Raw genomic sequence first — 22,112 nt, 5'->3', positions numbered from 1 at the left:
ACGTTTTTTCTTTGCTAATAATGCTTATTTCAATAACCCAGTCAAAATTTAAATTACGACTTTTTAACCAAAACGCAAAATACTTAATCTTTTGATGACAACAAAAAAGATCAGAAATCATCTCATGAGCCATGAGATTGTTGCAATACTTACAAATATTTTAATGCTGGCAACTTAAAAAGATAGGAATCTTCAACAGCTGACAGAGGGTTACGACTGATAATTCTGAAAAATGCAATGGAATTAAAATGATCTGCATTTCCAGTAATGACTACCATGAAAGTTTATGTTCATTTTGGGGGTATGGAACTGGAAGGTTAAAACTAATCATTGTCTGCCTTTGCCTATAAATCACCCTTAGATTCTGTAAAGCACTCTTCCTTTGGGAACTACCCAGCTCTCTGGACGATAAAGTGGAGAACAGAAAGAGAAAAAAAAAATTTTTTTTTTTTACGTGGACAGCAAAGCAAAGATATGCCAAAGAACTTTTTGGGCTGAAAACCCTAGAAGTGACTATGCTGGTAGGAAGCCCAGGCTCTGTAGGAAATACTGTTTCTAGTGTCCTCTATAATTCGAGGTGCTTTTCCTTTATCTCTAGAAATGTAAAAAACTCCACAGTTTAAAACACCCGGTTAAAGACAAAAATAGGACCAATTCCTCAGTTTGGGGGCCAAAGACAAAGGGATTAATCTAAGAGGAAATGGTGGAAGCTATACCCCCACCATGTGTATTCTCCTATGACAGCCTTTGTTAGGTGGCATATGATCCCGTTTCCTTATCCATCTCCTGGACTGCCAGCTCCTTGAGGGCAGGGAGCATACTCTATTGTCATTTTTGTCCCTGTGCCTGACAGAGTGCTTGTTATTTACTAGTTACTTCGTGAAGGCTTGTTGAATAAATAACATTTTGTCACTGCTTGACACAAGTTTTTATTCCAAAATGCTGAGTAGATTTTCTTCTCAGTTCTTTACAGCAAAAATAAAGTGAAGGAAACAGGAAGAAAGAAAAGAAAATCTGCCTTTAGGTTGACTCTGCTCAAGAATCATCACTGTACTTTTGCAAAATTATAAGGATAATCATCACAACCAATACTATTGAGCTATAGGGCATCTGTGATCAGCATTTCACATTTAAACCTCACAAGAACCTTATGTGATAGATACATCATTACCCCATTTTACAAGTGAGGAAACTGAAGTACAGAGAGGTTGTATAATTTGTCCCAGTTTGTCAAGCCAGTCAAGAAGCAGAGATGGAATCTGAACTCAGTTCTGACCCCAAAGCCTGTATTTAACTTGTATGAAAAAAAAAGGGGGTTTAAAATAGCCGTTACCTTAAACTTAACTTTGAGAGCATCAAATATAGAAACACTTTGCTGAACTTCATCTCTCCATCTGGGAGAGCTTCTCTAAGAATTACATTTTCTATTTTTATTCCTTTCCTCTAATCATCTCCCATGATTAAGTATTTAATTAGCCTGTGATCATTGAGACTTTAGAGATTTCATTTCTTATTTTTTTATTCTATTTTTTGAGAGAGAGAGTACAAGAGTATGAGTGAAGGAGAGGCAGAGGAAAAGAGAGACAGAGAGAATCCCAAGCAGGCTCCATGCCCAGTGCAGAGCCTGACATGGGACTTGATCCCATGACCGCAAGATCATGACCTGAGCCGAAATCAAGAGTCAGGCAGTTAACTGAGCCACCCAGGTGCCCTGAGACTTTAGAGATTTTAAAGCCCTGTTACAGGTGAATCAGTGAAAATGAGAAAGGAAGGACGTCTGAAAATTCATCCTTCCGTAAAAGCAACAACAACAACAACAACAACAACAACAACAACAACTAGCAAAAATGGTCAAAATCAACTTTCTCAGAACTTTGGAAATTTTACCCAATGGGCTTGCAGCAACCCGGAGAGCATGTATTAAAGAAAAAATTACTAATTTCTATAAGAACAGTGAGCTCTGTTGTTTTAACTTGTCCTCAACCTCTGCTCTCCATCCTGATGATAGCCTTAAAAATTGCCCACATCCCAGGGGAACAAAATGGAGCTGAAGTTCCTTAAAGGCTCATTCCCAAAGAACAAACTGTCATTGTTTTACCTGTCTAGTGGGGTCCCTAAAAAACTTCACTTGAAAGCCTTGCCCTTGACCTCACTGAGAACTGCACAGTGCTAAAACAGCCTCTTCCCAAGGGGCATTTTTTGAAAACAATTATAGATAAATGTTTTAATCTGGCAGCTATGTGAGGCAATTGATCACAAGACAAAAAATAGCCTAAACAAAAAGCCTAAAAGGAAAAAGCTGAGAAATGAGATGCCCATAGGGACTTTGAAATGCTCCAACATCTTCCTGGGTAACTAGAAGACCACAAGACGTATTCCTGGGCATGTAGAAAAAAAACCTTAGCACTAATAAATGAGTTCAGCAAGGTTACAGGACACAAGATCGATATGTAAAAATTAGCTTTATTTCTAGACATCAGCAATGACTATTCCAAAGATGAAATTAAGAAAACAATTCCATGTATAACAGTACTCAAAAGAATAAAATACTTAGGAAAACATTTAACCAAAGAAGTGCAAGAATCACACTAAAAACCACAAAACGTTGTTGAAAGAAATTAAAGAAGATTGAAATAAATGTAAAGATATGCCATGTTCACGGATCAGAAGAAAATATTGTGAAAATGGCACTATACCCCAGATTGAACTGTGGTTTCAGTATAATCCCTATCAAACCCCCAACTGACTTCTTTCCAAAAATTGGCAAGCTGATTCTAAAATCTGTATGTCAATTCAAGGGACCGAGAATAGCCAAAGTGATCTTTAAAAAAAAAAAAAAAAGTTTATCTATCCATTTTGAGAGACAGCGAGCATACACACCCGTGCAGAAGAGCAAACATGAGCGAGTGTGAGTGGGGAAAAGTGTGAGCAGGGGAGGGGCAGAGGGAGAAGGAGAGGGAGCATCCCAAGCAGGCTCCATGCTGTCAGTGCAGATGGCAACACGGGGTTCCATCTCACAAACCATGAGGTCATGACCTGAGCTGAAATCAAGAGCTGGCCACTTAACCAACTGAGCTACCCAGGAGCTCCAAAACGATTTTGACAACGAACAACAAAATGGGGAGACTCACACGCCCTGGTTTCAAAACCTACTTCAAAACTACAGTAATCACGGTGTGGTACTGGCATAAGAACAGACATGTAAGCTGATGGAACAGAACTGACAGTCCAGGAAGAAATCCTCACATTTATGGCCCACTGATTTTCAACAAGGGTGCCAACACCATTCAATGTGGGAAGACTAGTGTTTTCAAACGATGCTGGGACAACCGTATATCCCCATACAAAATAATGTAGTTGGATTCCTACACTTCACACCATATGTAAATATTAACTCAAAATGAGTCAAAGACCTAAATGGAAGAGCTCAAGCTATAAAACTCTCAGGAGAGAAATCTTTATGACCTTGGATTTAGGCAACAGTTTCTTAGACATGACACCAAAAGCACAACAAACCAAAGGAAAAATAGATAAACTGGACTTTATTTAAAAATAAAAAAACAACCCAAAACTATCATATGTCTGATACAAGTCTAGCATCCAGAATACCCAGAATATATAAAGAACTCTTAAAACTCAGGAAAAAGACAAATAATCAAATGTTTCAATGGGTAAAGGATTTGAAGAGACATTTCGCCAAAGAAAATACATGAATGGCCAATAAGCACATGAAAAGATGCTCAATGTCTTAGGTCATTAGGGAAATATAAATCAAAGCTACAATGAGATACTACTCTACACTCACTAAGATGGCTATGATCGAACAGAGAGACAATGATAAGTGGTAGCAAGATTTGGGGAAACCAGAATCTTCATACATTGGTGGGAATGTAAAATGGTGTAGTCACTGTGGAAAACAGTTTGGCAGTTCCTCAAAAGGGTTAAATACAGAGTTACTACATGACCCAGCAATTCCACTCGTAGGTATGTACCCAAGAGAATTAAAAACATATGACCACACAAAAACTTGTACGTGAATACTCATAGCAGCATTATTCATAAGAGCCAAAAAGTCAAAATAATCCAAATGTCCAATAACTCATGAATGGATGAACAAAATGTGATTGGAGCACCTGGGTGGCTCAGTCGGTTAAGCATCTGACTTTGGCTCAGGTCGTCATCTCACAGTTCATGAGTTCGAGCTCTACATCAGGCTCTGTGGTTTTGGATCCTCTGTCCCCCTCTGTCTCTGCCCCTTCCCCGCTTGTGTGCGCGCTCTCTTTCAAAAATAAAGAAACATTAAAAAAAAGAATGAAGTACTGAAACATGCTACAACCGGATAAATCTTGAAGCCAACAAGCTCTGTGAAAGAAACTAGACACACATTTCGATGAAATGTCCAGAACAGGCAAATCCATAGGGGCAGAAGGTAAATTAGTTGTTGCCAGGGGCCTGGGAGGAGGGGAGAATGGGGAGTAAAGGCTGATGGGTATGGTATTTCTTTTGAGGGGGGTGATGACAATGTTCTGGAATTAGCAGTGATTATTGTCTATCAAAGTATACCATTGGACTATATACTTTATAATGTTGCATATTCTATTATGCGGACTATATCTCAATTTGAAAAAAAAAAAAAAAAGAACCACGTTGTGATAAATAGAGAACCAGTTGCCAGAAGACCAAACATGTTAGTAGGTGGAGAAAAGGGGAGCGAAGATTCAAACTCTTCCACAACGGAGGTCAGAGGGAGTTAGCGGTGCGGCTGGGAGCCATGCATTTTTGTTCTTGCCTTGGAAACTCCCCTATTCTTCCTATTCCAGCCCATTCTTCTACGTTTTTTCAGGCCCATTAACATGTCGGGTTTGTGTAACACTAGTTAATATCCAGTCAGACAATGTTATGAAGAGAAAGAACGTGAGTGTCACATGTCTGGTTAAACACAGTTCCTCAACCTTGAGGCTCTGAATGTCCTTTGGCTTTGAAAAAATAACAATGGCATTAATACCTACAAGCTTACTGGTGGGCTCTGTGCAAGTAAGCTCTTCCACGTGTGTGTCTTCCCCTGCCCACCGCTCCCCCCCCCCCCCCGCCCCGCGCCCACCCCCGGCTCCCTATTAAGAAAGACTATGAAGAATTATGCAGCCAAAACAATTTAGTAGTTTGTTATCCTTCCCCCCAACTATCTCAGTGCTCTACCCCCACTGTCCCCCCCTCTTTCCTGGTAGCTCACCCATGGCCTTATACCCATCGGCTCAGTGCTTCCTCTTACCAGGCAGCCCTCCTGCTGAGATGAATGCCCCGTGTTTACCTGTAGTGAAAACAAAATACAGGCCACTCCAAATTATCCTATTTCCTCCTGTCTTTAGTGCCGCCTTTTCTTCACGGAGCGATTGTGCCTGAGCCAAGGGGAGAATGAGAACTGACCCGACAGGTTACATCTGCTGGACCGACAGCAATTGTTTTTCCACAGACTGCGATACGAACGAACGGTGGACATTGCACCAGAGATCATCTCCATTTCCGTTCAATTCCCTCATTTTACAGATAAAAGGTGTGCTGACTCAGTCTATTGGCTTTTGGACATTCGTGGGCTTATCTTGATGGGAGTAAAACATAACAACAGTTATCCTCCAAGACTGTCTCATAATCAAAGTTGAAGAAATACTGTTCTAGATATTTTTTTTTTGTTTTTTAAAAAACTGTATCTTATTTGAAGAGGAAAACTCAAGTATTTTTGCAAAAGCTTTCTGTTGCAGAGCAACGGGACAGACTAAAGGTAGCTCACAAAATAAGGGAACATTTCTTACGTGTTATTTTTTTTTCTCCAAATTCTTCTACAGAGGTCCAGACAGATGGGCTACGTTTCCTTTCTATTAACTGAGGAGACAGAGAAGACTTGAGGACGGAAGCTTGCCACCACTGCCCTGAATGTACTGAAATCCTAACAGCTTTAGCTGAAAAAATGTCCAAAGCAGGCAGTGACAATAAATTTCAAATAGGACAAACTCCAAACTCTCTATGCTGGAATCCCAAGGCATGGAGGGAAAACTGGCTCCTTAGAGGAAAGCAGTTGAAGAAATAAGTAGAGCGATCTAGGCCCTACTCCGGTATGTTTGAAGTACTTGGGGATAGAATAACCCCTTTCCTTTATTCATCTACATAGGTCCATGAGCCATGAGCACATGACTCCCCATGTGAAGCTCCTCAATGCAAGACATCTAACGGCATCACGTAAATCCTTTCTCAGGGGTTGGGCGAAGCCTAAAGAATCTGAAATGGTGAGCCTATGTTTTAATTAAAGTTCTGAGAATAGCCTTGAAGAGGAGTTTCTGGCAGTGAGGACCAGCCCAAGAAGCAAGGGCCCTGGAATCAGGCAGACCTAGGTCTGAATTCTGGCTGTCACTTCCTGGTGAAGGGACTTAAGTAACGAACTTAAGTCTCCGAGTCTTTTTAGCAGCATTTACCTCATAAGGCAACTTGAGGATTAAAGGAAAGAGCATGTGCAAAGCACCTAGCATAAGGCTGGGCACAGAGCGGGTGCCTAGCAGTGACGACGTGATATTTGCACCAGGCGGTGAGCAGGAAGCCTGGGGATGCCCATAGGTGGCATGGCCAGGAGCTCCAGAAGCATAGGGAAAACGAGCTCCCTGCTCGAAAGGTCCTATTCCAGGGAGAAGCTGACTCCAAGGGACGACGCCCAAAAGGCCAGTTGTCATTCAGGTCCTACCTAGTGCCAGGGAATGCGGAATTGTATTACTCGCGAAGCTTCTTAAGTGGTTCTGTCCCTTATTGACAGTGTGAACCTAGGCAAGTCACCCGATGTCTCTGAGTTTCAACTTCCTCATCCCCAAAATGAGGATAATACTACCTGTATCACAAGAGTTGCTGGAAAAACGAAAATGAAGTGCCGTGTGAGGGGCCACGTCCGGAGCATTTCCCACGTGCCAGGCTCTATTCTAAGAGTTTAAGACACATTGTCTTACTTGCAGCACAAGCGAAAGGTCTTAGCATAGTGCCGGAGCGCAGTAAATACCTAATAGAGGTAGGTATTAAAGAAATGATATGGGGCGGAGGAGCAACTACCATGCTTCCCAGAGAAAGAAGATGCCTTGGTATATACGTGGGAAGAATCAGATGCAGCTGGGAGAAGAAAAGTAATAGTTGGGTATGACTATGGCAAAGCTTTTGAACTACCACACACGGAAAATAATAAGAGTTACCCTAAGTCACCCCAAAAGGACAGCCCTGAGTTGTTATCTTCATCCTTAACGTTTATGCCTTTCTGAATCTGAGAAGAAGCTGCCAGGATTTCCAGTACATACCAAAAAGCGATGACAATATCCTCAAGTGTGTCAACGTTTGTGGGCACACAGCTGTCTAAAAGGAAGCAGATGCCGGTTGACTGGGGGAGCGTTAGGGCGTGTCTGTGACTGCGGCTCGAGTTTGCCTTCAGAGGGTGGCCACACCTACCTCAATGATATTCTCAACAATAATTCAAAAGGGGTAAGGCTTAGATTGTCCTTATTCTCCCTTAGACCTTATGTTCTTGGCACAATACGGATGCGCCACAGACGAGCCAGCATGTGAATGTGCTCTATCCCGATAAGGTACAGCCTTTCTACATCGTAGAGTCCTTCAGCTTCTAAAATCATGGAGCTCGTACTGTTAGAACCAATGAAGTGAATTTTTTAAAATAAGCCACCAGTCTGGACCTGTGTAGGTGAATGAAGGAGAAGCACTTTAAAGTCAGGAAAAAAAAAAAACGATACTTAACATTTAGGATTATCAACCACTGTTGGTTTTCCATAATAGATTTCATTCCTGATCTCATCTGAAAGAAATAGGATTATTACTACCATTCAAAAAGTGGTACCTTATTAATAAACTCTTGGCACGGCTTTGAGGTGGATTTCAGATTCAAAATAGACTTTACCACACCGCTAACGTGTTCACTCAGTGTTTATCCATAACTTAAGAGGCTTCATTCAAAAAACTTACTGAGATAGAATTACCTGAAACCCAGGGGTGAATCAAGGCCTTGTAGGGTCTGAACCTCATCTACTTTGGGAAATCCTGCCTCATCAAAACATGCAAAATTATGCATACAGGAATTGCGAGGGTCCCTCCCAAGACTTTGGAAGGGGCCTATGTAAGTGAGGAGACCTGACGTTTAAGCTTCAGTCAGTTCAAGATAAATCCACCTCAGCTGGGGCCCAAAACGTTTACAAACTTATTTAATGCTGGAGAAAATACTGTTTCAACTTATAAACACCCCAGTAATAAGTCACATAGGCAATAACGTGACTGAATTCACGGGATGGCATCTCCCCTGCGCACGCTCTCTTTCTCTCAGAATAAATAAATAAACGTTAAAAATAGAAAAGAAAGGAAAAGTTTGGCCCCAAACAAGGAGCCCAACCTCCAATACACACTTACTGTACTGTGATAATTTGTTGGAAGTTACCTGTGAATTCGTTTTAGTAGTACAGCTCTATTCAAACCACATTGAAAGGGCGGGCCTACGCCTGCCGACTCCATCTTGTTCCCTGTCCTTCACCTTGATCACACCTCCTCCCCTTGAGTAACTCCCCCCCCTCAACTGCCTAACAGGACTCTTCCCCAGGACCCTTCCCCAGCCAATCAGCTGAGGCCGCAGCCATTACCTCACCAACTGCCACTAGGCCCCAGTAAAACCTTTGTCCTTTTGAAACTCGCCCTCTCTCCCCGGTATCTCACCGCTGTGTCAGTGCAGGTAGGGGATTGAGCTCGAGCTAGCTCGAATAAAGGCTCTTTTGCTTTTACATCGGACTCGGCTCCCTGGCGGTATTTGGGGATCACGAATTCTGGGCATAACACACATGACATGAGTATTAATTTATTCTCAATACCAGCTAGCTCTGGTTCTTTAGTTACCTTTTTCTGTCATGCAAGATTGATGAGGGAGCATGGGGCAAGTTGAGGGCAAAATACAAGTTAGCACATGCCCCCGCCCCAGGTGGGATATGTGTGATTCTGGCTGCTCCAGGACAAAGGAAAGGAAAGAAAACAAATGGTTAACTGATAGAGATCTCAGTCGGGCAAGACAGGAGTTTCCATCAGTTTACAAATATCTTAGTAAATTACAAGAAAAAGGCCATCTTTTTCTCCTTTTTCCAGTATGAAAGATTCTTGGGGACAGTCCCTGTATATTCTTTGTACCCCCAGTACTTAGTACATGGTCGACATAGAGTGCGCGTGGCACGGATTGTTTTTCAATGAATTCATTCATTGTTATCAACGGATTCCACCCTATTTTGTCCTGTATTGCCTACATGACTATGAAATTCAGATTCTTAGAAGAGACTCTTGGTGTTATAAGATGCTTAGTAGAGGTGGTGAGTTTTAAGACATTATATTGACACCACTAAAACCTCTTGGTGGAGAAACTCAATGAGCCCGTTCTCTGGCATGCTGGCAAAACAAAAAACTGACCCTCAGTATCCTTTCCCCAAGTTAGGCATCAGCAAATTAATGAGAGGAGAGAGGAGGCCCCTGCTCTTGGGCACCCGCAGGAACTTACTCCAGCTCCAGACACACCGTAAACACTTTCATCTAACGGAAGATAAGCTGTGCAATCGGATTTCTGAACCACAAGACAGTAAGACAGTCTTTTCCAGCGTCTGCTTTAGAGGAGGGTCTTCAACCTTGAGTCTAAACATCCCCCTCAGGCCACTGAACATGCCCAGTATGATTTGCTTTTTTACAGAGAAATCACAGAGTGTTCCGGCTGAAAGGGAATAACACACTTCTTAATTGAAGAGAGGTCAGGAAAGAAAGCACATGGAGAGCAGTGCCCTGTGGCAGGTTTTCAGGAGTTCTTTCCGCTTTCCTGATGGCTGAGGAAGCACCCACACCTTTTGCTGCCTGGAGAACTCTGTGCTAAACTAAGTTCTTTGAAGTTCTCTTTTGCATAGGAAACTTGCACATGAGCCGGAATCAAAGTTAAATTCAAAAGTGGATTTCAAGGACCATGCACACCTTGGGGAAGCATCACTGTCACGAATTCCCATGATAATACTGACTTGGGTGTTACTTGCTTGGGGCTTTCATTGCCCACACAAAGCTGGGTACGAGGGAGGGCAGAGAGTGCCATTTAGGAGTTAAGACAAGTCTCTTGGCCTCTTTGTACCTTAGTTTCCTCATTTGAAAAAAAAAAATGGATTTTAAGACCTACTTTCCAGAATTCATACTGGGTTTATTAACACACACCTAACCAGTCACTCTATGATATTTTTACATGTAGTTGTTATTTTATTTATTTATTTTTTTAACATGTATTCATTTTCTATTTCACTTACAGCTTGTGTAAAAACTGCATGCCATGCCAGGCCTGAAATGTTCCAAAGCTCAGTTCAGTGAGTAAATTGCAACCAAGATTTCTACACACACCAAAAAAACAAAAAAAAAAACAAAACAAAAAAAAAAAAAAACAAGACACAAACGAAGAAGAAAAACAAGATATTTTCAGAATATTTATCCTTTGGCAGTGATTCTAATTTATAGATAATGAAACATAACCACAATACTCTCTCCATACACTAAAGAAATCTCACTATGAAAGATACTTGCCTTTTTAAAAAAATATTTGCATGAAAGATTTATACTTTCATGTTTATACATGTGGTGCATTAGATACAAATCAGTAAATGCTCAATAAATACTTGTGTTAAGTAAGTATTTTTTTCTAGAGAAGTAAGTTTATTTCTCTAGAAAAATGTTTCACAACTTTAGCACTGTTGAGATTTATGGTTGGATAATCTTTGTTATGGGGGGGGGGGGGTGCTGCCCTGTGAACTGTAGGGTGTGACAGCAGCCCTGGCCTCCACCCACTAGAGGCCAGGAGCACATCTACAGTCTGACAATCAAAAATGTCTCTAGACACTACCAAGTGTCACCTGGATGCAAAATCACCCTGGCAGAGAACGATTCACTCTGATCTCTATAATAACTCTCACACCAAACTTTGCCACAGACAAAAAAGATTTGCTACATAATTTTAGTAGCTTTCGACTAATAAAGTTTCATTCATTCAAAATGAATAACAAAGAGGTTTACAATGAAGTTTAATAAAAATTCCAAATATAATGAAATTATATTTGTAACTTACATAAACTGCAAAAAAGGTAGTGATTCAAATGTACGTCTTTCAATAGATTGTATTTTATTGCAGGATAAATCTCTAGGAAAAGGAAAAGGAAAATATTGCCTCAATTAGCCATAAGCTATCTAATTAGTAGGATGATAGTATTGAATAAGTAGCTTTTGGCTAAACTCTGAGTATTAGGAATTGTTATTTGAACCTTCCAGAGCCCCTAACCCTGCCCTCACCTTTCTTAAGAGTCTCACCTTTGTGATCTTCATACATAAAACATACAACTATAGATCTTGATAGATCTTGGAAGTAATCTTTCCTGAGAGCAGAAGAATTGATTAAATGACTTTTTGTGGCCTCATCAATTTCTAAATTATGAGCTCAAAGTTGTGATCTCCACATATAATTTCTAATATTAAAAGGGATATTCTCACATTAGCACACCTTCCTGGTTTAGTTCTATTTCTCGACACCAAGTCAATACCAGAAGAGATAAAAGATACCTTTTCATTTAACTTGAAAAGAAGTTACTCCTCTAATCAATACCTAACTTTGAACGAACTCAGAATTAGATTATCATATTAACAGAAATTTATTTTTGGTTGTACATTGCCCAAACGGTCTATGAATTTATCAACTGCTTCAGTTGCAAGTGGGGCCAACAAAAAAAACAACATGGTACTGGATTTTTATTTGGAAACACCCATCCTTGATTATAGTTGACCCTCTTATCTCCATTGATTTCAGCTGAGTCCCTCACTTTCCACCTACATGGGTACCACCATCTTCTGACTGGCATTGTCATCTCTGGTCTCTCCCATTCTAATCTATACTGCACACAGTCACCAGATTTATTCTCCAGGAGTCGTTCTCAAATATCAGAGTCACTTGGGAACTTACTCAAGATGCAAATTCTCAGCTCTACTCCGGACTGAGTGAATCAGGAACTGTGGAGGTGGAACCTGTGTTCTGACAAGGCCTCCAAGTTACCCTGGTGCAGTCTAAAGTTTGTCCTAGAGCACAACTGTGATAACACGGTAGCTTGGCATATTATCCAAGGCCTTCAAAATCCTAAATCTGGCTCTAGTTTCCTACTCTACAGATACCCAAAGAAATTTCTCCTGCATTTTGCCCTTCACTCACTCTATTTTGCAAGCATATTCTTCCCAAGATGTCTATCTGATGATACGTCATAGCCATTCAAGGTTCTGTTCAAACAGCATTTCTCTAGTAACTTCCCTGATCCAACTTGAAGTCTTCCCCCCTCTTCTATGTTCCAAAAACAACTTATACTTCTCATTGCCCAAATCCATTTCTTCCCCTCCCCCTCTCCTCCTCCTCCTTCTTCTCCTTCTTTGAATTTTGTAAAGTAGACTCCACGCCCAACCTGGGGCTTGAACTCACGACCCTGAGATCAAGAGTCGCATGCTCTACTGACTCAGCCGGTCAGGTGCCCCAATTTCTTCTTAATATAGTGATTCTGGCATTCCATTTCCTCTGGGCATAAACTCCATGAAAGTATGGACTAGTCTTGCTCATCTGCGTTGTCTACTGTGTTTAAAACGGATGCATGGACAAAGAACAAACTCAAATATTTATAAAATAAATTAACAGCTGGGTAGTGAGTACAAGGAGCAAAATGACTGAAAAGAAATGTGGTTTTATGACTTTGTGGCTCCCTCTTCTGCACTTTGTCAGTGCTTCATCATTCATTTAGTGCTTATGCGTTATGGTTGAAGCTTCTGTTTATTTTCCCTGTGAAATCATGAGTTCCTACAAGGGTGGGAAGCCTGTCTTAACCATCTGCGTGCCTATGGTACTGGGCATAGGGCCTGTCACATTCTTTTTTAGGTTTTGATTCACATTTTTTTTTGAATGAATGAATGAGAACACTTCACCTAACATGAAATAATTGGCTTACAAAGTACCTCATAGTAGAAATAATGAAAGGCCCAATCCATTGTGCAGTTTGTCTCTTTTGTTTTTCTCCAAACTGTGTTTGTAACGTTTGGAGCCCAGAGGGCAGAGGTAGCCAAGAAGACCAATACAAAGTGGTTGTCCCCTAAGACTTGGAAGGTTTGATAATTTGAAGGACTATTTTTAGTGTCATATGAGATTCTTTTTACTCACTACTCTTAAGCCTTCCACATTTGCAACAAGAATCTATTTTCTAAAGCACATCATTAATAAGGATTAATGAGGGGCGCCTGGATGGCTTAGTCGATTGAGCATCTGACTTCGTTCGGTTCAGGTCATGATCTCACTGCTCATGAATTCGAGCCCCGCATCGGGTTCTGGGCCAACAGCTCAGAGACTGAAGCCCGCTTCGGATTCTGTGTCTCCCTCTCTCTCTGTGCCTACCCTGCTCATACTCTGTCTCTCTCTCTCTCTCAAAAATAAATAAACATTAAAAAAAATTTTAAAAAAGGATTAATGAAATACACAGCTTTGGATGGCATGGGCAAAGAATAAACACTGAACCTCCATAGCAAAGAACATTAGTATCTCTGTATGTCTAATGTACAGAGATCTATGCAAACATTTCTTCCTTGACAATGAGGCTGGAGAGATGTTTATTCTGTAATTAGCGAAGTTAGAGGCATTTCTGATGTTTGTTTAGTGTAAACATTTCTAACTATACCACTTCACCATCATTACATTTTTAAAGATTTCATTTTTTTTTAAGTAATCTCTATACCTGACATGGGGCTCTAACCTACAACCTCGAGATCAAGAGTTGCAGACTCTAATGACTGAGACAGCCACGTGCCCTTTAGCCATCATTTTTTTAATGTTTATTTATTTTTGAGAGAGACAGAGACAGAGCATGAGTGGGGGAGGGGCAGAGAGAGGGAGACAGAATCTGAAACAGGCTCCGGGCTCTGAGCTGTCAGCACAGAGCCCGACACGGGGCTCAAACCCACAAACTGTGAGATCACGACCTGAGTCAAAGTCAGACGCCCAACCAACTGAGCCACCCAGGAGCCCCAACCCCTTAACCATCATTTTAAACATCTATTTTTATGGTGGCATAAGAATTTCCACACCGATCATAGGAATCTGCTCCTGAAGCCAAGAGCACACTGTATGTTAGCTAACTTAACAATAAATTACATAAAAAATAATAATATAAAAATAAACTAATAAAATTTCCCACACTGAAATCCTGAATCTGTTCTCTTGATAATTTAATATGTACTTGGTAATACTGCTTACATAATTCACCTGCTTAAATATTTAATATTTAAATATTTGATTTAGATTAAATTATTTAAAAATTCTGGGTTAATGGCATTCAAATTAATGTCAGTGTTCTATATTTTCTTGTCTTGCAGGTGACAATTTGAGGTTAACTTCAATTCCTCTCATTTTACCAAGCCAACTTTTTCAAACCTTTTCTGTAAAGGCCAGACAGCAAATATTTTAGGCTTTGCAGGCCATATATGGTCTCTGTCACATATTCTCTGTTTCTTTCTCTTCTTTTCTCTTTTACAGCCCTTTAAGAACATGAAAATCATTCTGAACTCATAGGTTGTATCAAGACAGACCATACACAGGATCTGATCCATGGGCCATAAATAATAAATATAAATAAAAGCAGATGGTAGATGAACACTTACATAACAAGGTTCATATGGGTGTCCATAATTGCTCAGACCTCATTACTCCTTTTCCTCTACAACTGAAGGGCTTTTTCCTATATCTTGTCTATAAAATTAAAAAGTTGAAAATGCATAGGAGGTATTTAATGCTAGAGATGGGCTGGGTCCCCACAGACTTACAGAGTTATAGAATTTAATACAGAGAATTACAGAATTCTACTGTTAGAAGAAATTGTTGCAATTATCTAATTTGAACCCCGTATTTTTTAATAAATAATATAACTAAAAACTCATAATAAATGATGAACTGATTAACTTACAAATACTGGAGGGATAGCAGGCCTTCAAATGTGTCTTTACGTAATTCGGTCAGATAATTTTCACTGAGAATTCTGCAAAATGAAAAGGTCATTTCTGGGTCAAAATGCAAAATAACTACAACTATTTGCAACACAGGACCGCTAGATGTGAGAGAAACCTGGGTAATGGTGCCACCAAATACACTAATTCTTATTTAATGTAGGGATGGCGATCTCTGCTGTTTGATTCAAATATTTTCTTCTCACATGCTCCTTTGTCTCTCTCTCTCTCTCTCTCTCTGTCTCTCTCTCTCTCTCACTCTCTCTCTCTCTCACACGCACACACACACACACACACACACACACACACACACACCCCTATCCACTCTTCACACCAAAATGTACATTTAATGCCTACTCTCTGGATCACAAAATCTCTGTTAGAACCCAGCCCTGAGTGGCAAAAACATGGACAGAACTGCCACCTCCTCCTCTCTTTTCCCAAATTTTATTGTGGAAGCCCTATTTATAACCATATCAGTGCTACAAGTAAAGCCATCTAATTTTTTTCCCCAACTAAAAATTACCTGTGAGAACTAAAAATGTGCATAAAATGCACATAACATAAATGCTCAGTTTAATAAGTATAGAGTAAACACCCGTGTAACGCTATTTGTTCATTCTACTGTTGGTGGATACTCGATTTTTCTAATTTTTAGTGATTATAAACAGTGCTGCTTTGAACATTTTTCTGTTTATATCCTAGTACACATTTGCCTAAGTTTCTCCAGGATTTAACAGGGGTACAAAATTGCCTTCCTAAGAGGTGGTGCTATTTCAAGCTGGCAGATTGAAACATGCCAAGTCTCTACCAAACTGCAAACTCCACCAAAGTCCCTAAGAATGATTAGAAAAGATACAATTAGAAAATCCACAACCTTAGCTCAAAGCCAAGGGAGTAGCTCCACAAACACTCCCCACCAGAAATGCCTTGGAGCCACCTACAGGGTGATTAGCTGGGATACTGCAGTAGGACCAAGGATAGCACATCAACCCCACATCCTTCCTCCTTGGATCTGGCAGCAAAGGGTGTTTTCTTCCAGGCAGGAGCCATTGGTGTTAGAAGGGGGCAGGGTCCCAGAGCCCTGGAGGAAGGGTATACACTCTGACTAGCCATTAGAAGTCACCTCCCACCTCTTCTTTAACTCTCAGGGGGACCTGTCACCAATAACAAGCCCCGTGGTTCATTTCACCTCTTCCTTAGGACCAGAAACCAGAAGCAAGTCAAATCTCAACTACAAAGATAAATTGCACTCAGGAATGACCAAATGGAGTGAGAAAGCCAATTCTATTCAGGACAGAAAATAAAAAACAAATATAACAGCTTATAGTCAATGACACAGTTAACAGAGAAAACACAAAAGGATTTGAGAATACCAACATTAATGGGGCACCTGCGTGGCTCAGTCGGTTAAGCAACCGACTTCGGCTCAGGTTGCAGTCCATGGGTTCAAGCCCTGCACTGGGCTCTGTGCTGCAGCTCAGAGCCTGGAGCCTGCTTCAGATTCTGTGTCTCCCTCTCTCTCTGCCCCTCCCCAACTTGCACTCTGTCTCTCACTCTCTCTCTCTCTCTCTCAAAAATAAACAGTACAAAAAATTTAGAATAGCATCATTAATATATCCTCAGACAGAGGTAAACAGTACATCTAATAAAAAGAACCAACTCAAGATTATATGAATGAAAAGTATTATCATTAGTAAAAAAACTCAGTCTATGAGCAGCAGAAATGGTCGTTGAATAAATTAGAAAACTTGAGGGGCGCCTGGGTGGCTCAGTCGGTTAAGCGGCCGACTTCAGCTCAGGTCACGATCTCGCGGCCCGTGAGTTCGAGCCCCGCGTCGGGCTCTGGGCTGATGGCTCAGAGCCTGGAGCCTGCTTCCAATTCTGTGTCTCCCTCTCTCTCTGCCCCTCCCCCATTCATGCTCTGTCTCTCTCTGTCTCAAAAATAAAAATAAAACGTTAAAAAAAATTAAAAACAAAATAAATTAGAAAACTTGAGAGATCTGGCCACCGATTTCTTACCAATACTTGAAATTATATGTATTTATTATATTTACATATTTGTTTTTATATTATATATTTGTAAACCCCTTGACAAGTGGGATATTTGGTCAGTTTTGTTCTTGAGCTTATATCCCTGGCATGTAAAACAGTTCCTGGGACATAGGAGATGCTCCCTAAATATTTGTTGAATGAATTCAGAAAGTGACAGGTATCAATTTGCAAATATACTACTTTTAATGAAAACAAATCATTCATGTATCATCGTTTATGAGAATGAGTACAACTTCACAGGAAAACTAATGTCTTTCTCCACCTCCACCCCAATTTGTGACTCAATCTTTTGAGACAAGAACCTTTTGAGAATTTCATAAAAGCTATGGAATGGACCCTTTCCCTAGAAAACTGCACTTTCTTGAATACGTGCAAAGGTGTGCATGCGATTTCAATTTGCAGACCATCCCTTTAGGGCTCAGGTCCGTGAATAGAATGGACTGAATTTGTGGGTGCCAAACTTGGATGGAAAATAAAATCACATCTCTATTTTCACAAACCTCTAACTAGAATTAGCATTTCCTTCCATTATGAATGTAGGCAACAAACCACAGATTAGCATAGTTAATTTGGTCCCCAGCAGAAATCAGATATTTTCATATCACATATTTGGCGTGGATATCTCAAAATATCATTTATTCTCATCAGTACCTTGAAGTCATAATAGTTAGTAGGCCTACCATTATATTTTGTTATTTAATATTCTAACAGAAGCAGATTTATTGCTATATCACTAATCTTTTTAAAAAATTTTTGAAAACTCTATTTCCACATAATTTCCTTTTCCTATACATTTTAACTTATTATACATTTGAAAACATTATCCCAAGAACATAAGCTTCTGCAGATCATCAATAGATATATAGAAGGGTGCCTGGGTGGCTCAGTCTGTTAAGTGTCCAACTTCAGCTCAGGTCATGATCTCATGGTTCGTGGGTTCGAGCCCCACATTGGGCTCTCTGCTGACAGATCAGAGCCTGGAGCCTGCTTCCAATTCTGTGTCTCCCTCTCTTTCTGCCCCTCCCCTGTTCATGCTCTGTCTCTCAGCAATAAATAAATGTTAAAAAAAAATTTAAAAAAAAATTGATATATACAAAAAAAGGTTAAAAATCCTGCCCCAGGGGACTATTGACCCATAGTTAAAAACTTCTGTCTTACAAGGCATAACCCTCAAGCTGAATTAGAAATCATCAAATCTTGGGGCACCTGGGTGGCTCAGTTGGTTAAGTGTCTGACTTTGGCTCAAGTCATGATTTCACAGTTTGTGGGGTCGAGCCCCACATCAGGCTCTGTGCTGACAGCTCGGAGCCTAGAGCCTGCTTTGGACTCTGTGTCTCCCTCTCTCTCTGCCCCTTCCCTGCTCGCTCACTCTCTCTCTCTCTCTCTCTCTCTCTCTCTCTCAAAAATAAATAAACATTTAAAAATTTTTTAAGAATCATCAAATCTTACCAGATTCATGTTCTAGTATATAAACTACCAAATACATGCTTTTCAAAAAATATTTTTTTAATTTCAGTTTATTTTTTTAATAGGTAATATATATTTGCATGGCTCAGAATTCCAAAGGTATATAATACACAATTCAAAGTTTTTCTCCTAGCCCTGTCCCTCAGCCTACCCACTCTCTCCACTCTCTCTTGTTTCTTGTGCCAAATTACTTTCATTTTTCTTACAAGTTTGGGAAATAAGATCTCCAAGTTAGATACTATCATGAGAAAATATAAACTATATATAGTATTTAAGAAATTCATAAAATTCATAAGAAAACAACTACCTTATTCTACCATTCGTTATTTACCAGTAAGGTTATCAGACTAAGGGGCAGGGGGGAATCTACTTCAGGGGGATCATAATCCCTACATCTAAATTACTATGACTGTTATGTCTTTTATTATTAATTCAGAAGTCATGTATGACTTATCTACCCAAGTTGAACTAATGATACGACACACAATCTGTCATGAAAAATGCCAGTCAATTACTTTGAGTATAATATTGTTTCCAAAATTACTTGTGTCTACACTGACTTTTTCTACAAGTCAATTTAAAAAAAAAGATCACAAAAAAATTGGCAAAGGACAGAAAATTCAGACAAGAAACACAAATGCCCAGGAAACATACAGAGATATTTAAATGTATAAGTAATCAGAAAAATTCAAATTCAGAAGGGACCCATTTTATTCACCCACCAGATCAGCCAAGAAATGGAGAATATCCAAGAGTGGGAGGGTAGGAGGAAATGAATGCTGTCATGGTGTATGGATTGGTGTGTAAATTGGCACAACTTTTTTGAGGGCAATTAAAATTGTATATATCGACATCGTCTTCATCCCAGCAATTCCATTTCCAGGGATCTATTCTACAGAAATACCTACCCACGTACACAAAGATGCATGTAAGAGGTGGTCCATGCAGCAATGCATGTAATAAGAAAACTGGACACAGCCTAAATATCCATCAAGAGGGGAATTATTAAATCGTAATACACTCATACTATGGAATATTATGCAGCAGCTTGCATGGATGGGGTAACCCTCTATGTACTGGAAGAAAAAAAGTCTAAGACATACCACGAAGCAAAAGAATCGAGTTGTAGGATGTTACAATTTATGTAAAAAAAAGATAAGAAAATCACACAACAAACCTATTTTGCTGTAAATATGTATGTAGGCAAATGCATGGAAAAAGGTCTGGAAGGATATATACTAAATCCAGAGTAGTGGCTATCCCAGCAGTGGGGGGATTAGAACATAAGGCAGGTGTTCACTATATCTGTTATTTCATCAAAAAATTTTTTTTAATGTTTATTTGTTTTTGAGACAGAGAGAGAGAGGGAATGAATGAGCAGGAGAGGGGCAGAGAGAGAGGGAGACAGAATCCGAAGCAGGCTCCAGGCTCTGAGCTGTCAACACAGAGCCCAACGTGGGGCTTGAACCCACGAACCGTTGAGATTATGACCTGAGCCGAAGTTGGACACTTAACCGAATAAGCCCCCCAGGCCCCCCTGTTATTTCATTTTTATATATTGAGACTATAATCATGTATTGCTTGTATAATGGAAAATAAGTTGAAATTGATTCTAATTTTAACGTTTTTTTTTTTTTTAATTTATTTTTTTTGGGACAGAGAGAGACAGAGCATGAACGGGGGAGGGGCAGAGAGAGAGGGAGACACAGAATCGGAAACAGGCTCCATCAGCCCAGAGCCTGACGCGGGGCTCGAACCCACGGACCGCGAGATCGTGACCTGGCTGAAGTCGGACGCTTAACCGACTGCGCCACCCAGGCGCCCCAAAATTGATTCTAATTTTAAAGGGAACCTGCCAAATTTAATTTTTAAAATAAACACAGATGGGGCGCCTGGGTGGCTCAGTCGGTTAAGCGGCCGACTTCAGCTCAGGTCATGATCTCGCGGTCCGAGAGTTCGAGCCCCGCGTCGGGCTCTGTGCTCACAGCTCAGAGCCTGGAGCTTGTTTCAGATTCTGTGTCTCCCTCTCTCTGACCCTCCCCCGTTCATGGTCTGTCTCTCACTCTTTCAAAAATAAATAAACGTTAAAAAAAAAAAATTAACACAGAACTGCAATCGGTAGAGGTTGAGTTGGGATATGGAAGGGGAAACACCTTTCCTCAGAGCTACTGACTTCAAAGTTCTGCACCAAGAAGGACCTGAGAATGCAGTTTTTTTTTGTTTTTTTTTTTTTTTTTTTTTTTGTATTCGTATTTGGAGAGAATATACTCACAGTTTCTCAGCCCAACGGTATCCCTTCCATACATTTTCATCAATGTAACAAATAGAGTTTCCTTGGAAATTTCTGTGAAGAAACACAGTTCAGATCCTTGAATAGGTAGGAAAGGAATGAACAGAATAAATAAGAGAATCACTGGCAACCTTGTGGGGAATATTCCAATGCAGTAAATGCCAACTTTCTACTTTCCACAGCTATCAGCATCCCAGGTGGTGCAATTAATAAAGAGCTAGCGTGGGGCCAATGGCACAAACAAGGCAGCTCCTTAGAACCTGAACTTCCTATTTGTTCCATTCCTTGGGTAGATAACGCGTGTTAATTACTCTGGAGTATTTTCTTTTAGAAATTATTTTGGCAAGGAGAGAGGGAAGATGGCGGTGTAGGAGGACGCTGGGCTCACCGCACATCCTGCTGATCACTTAGATTCCACCCACACCTGCCTAAATAACCCAGAAAACCGCCAGAGGATTAGCAGAACGGAGTCTCCGGAGCCAAGCGCAGACGAGAGGCCCACGGAAGAGGGTAGGAAGGATGGCGAGGCGGTGCGCGCTCCACGGACTGGCGGGAGGGAGCCAGGGGGCGGAGGGGCGGCCCGCCGGCCAAGCAGAGCCCCCGAGTGTGGCTGGCAAAAGCGGAGGGGCCTGACGGACTGTGTTCCGACAGCAAGCACGACTTAGCGTCTGGGAGGTCATAAGTTAACAGCTCTGCTGTTGTGCGCGTTGTGAATAACTGGTATTTGGTGAGCCAGGGGAGAGAGCACCAGAATAAGCTGTTAATTAACTTAATAGTCTAAGCCCCCTGAAGATACGTTCTCCAGTTTCCAGAGACTGACTGTATCAGGGAAATGAGGGAAAGACGCCCCATTCACCCTACTTTGCCCAGACTGTGTCTTGTGGAAATACTGGCTACCACGAGGGACTCTGGCTTCAGTCCTGCTTCTCTCGCCTGTGGCCCCTGTTGTCTGTAGATAAATATTGAACTGTTTACGTTTTAATTCCTCACCACGTGGCTAGAATTGGTTACGGATTTATACATTTCAATATGAGAAAAACGTGTATTTGACAAGCAATGCTGAGAAGCCAGTATCGGAAAGTAAACTTTGTAGGTGGCCTGAGGCAGGACGGCGTTCACTCTGTGACAACCTCACATAGTGTCTCGCTCTCGTCACCCAGCTCTTCAGTAGTGGAATCTGTGGCCTTCTCTGCTGTGGCTTTGCCAG

At 40.8% G+C, this 22,112-nt stretch overlaps 1 pseudogene; it reads right to left on the bottom strand.

The window, feature by feature from the left end:
• The window catches only part of LOC124513580 (leucine-rich repeat-containing protein 37A2-like), an 83,255-nt pseudogene extending 61,143 nt beyond the window's left edge, over positions 1-22,112 (bottom strand).

This window comes from Lynx rufus, unplaced genomic scaffold (genome assembly GCF_022079265.1).
Source record: "Lynx rufus isolate CCGP_SWC_20201006 ecotype Redwood Valley unplaced genomic scaffold, mLynRuf1.p SCAF_18, whole genome shotgun sequence".
Taxonomy (NCBI): domain Eukaryota; kingdom Metazoa; phylum Chordata; class Mammalia; order Carnivora; family Felidae; genus Lynx; species Lynx rufus.
Note: the sequence above shows the minus strand (reverse complement) of the source record. Positions and strands in the feature narration are given on the sequence as shown.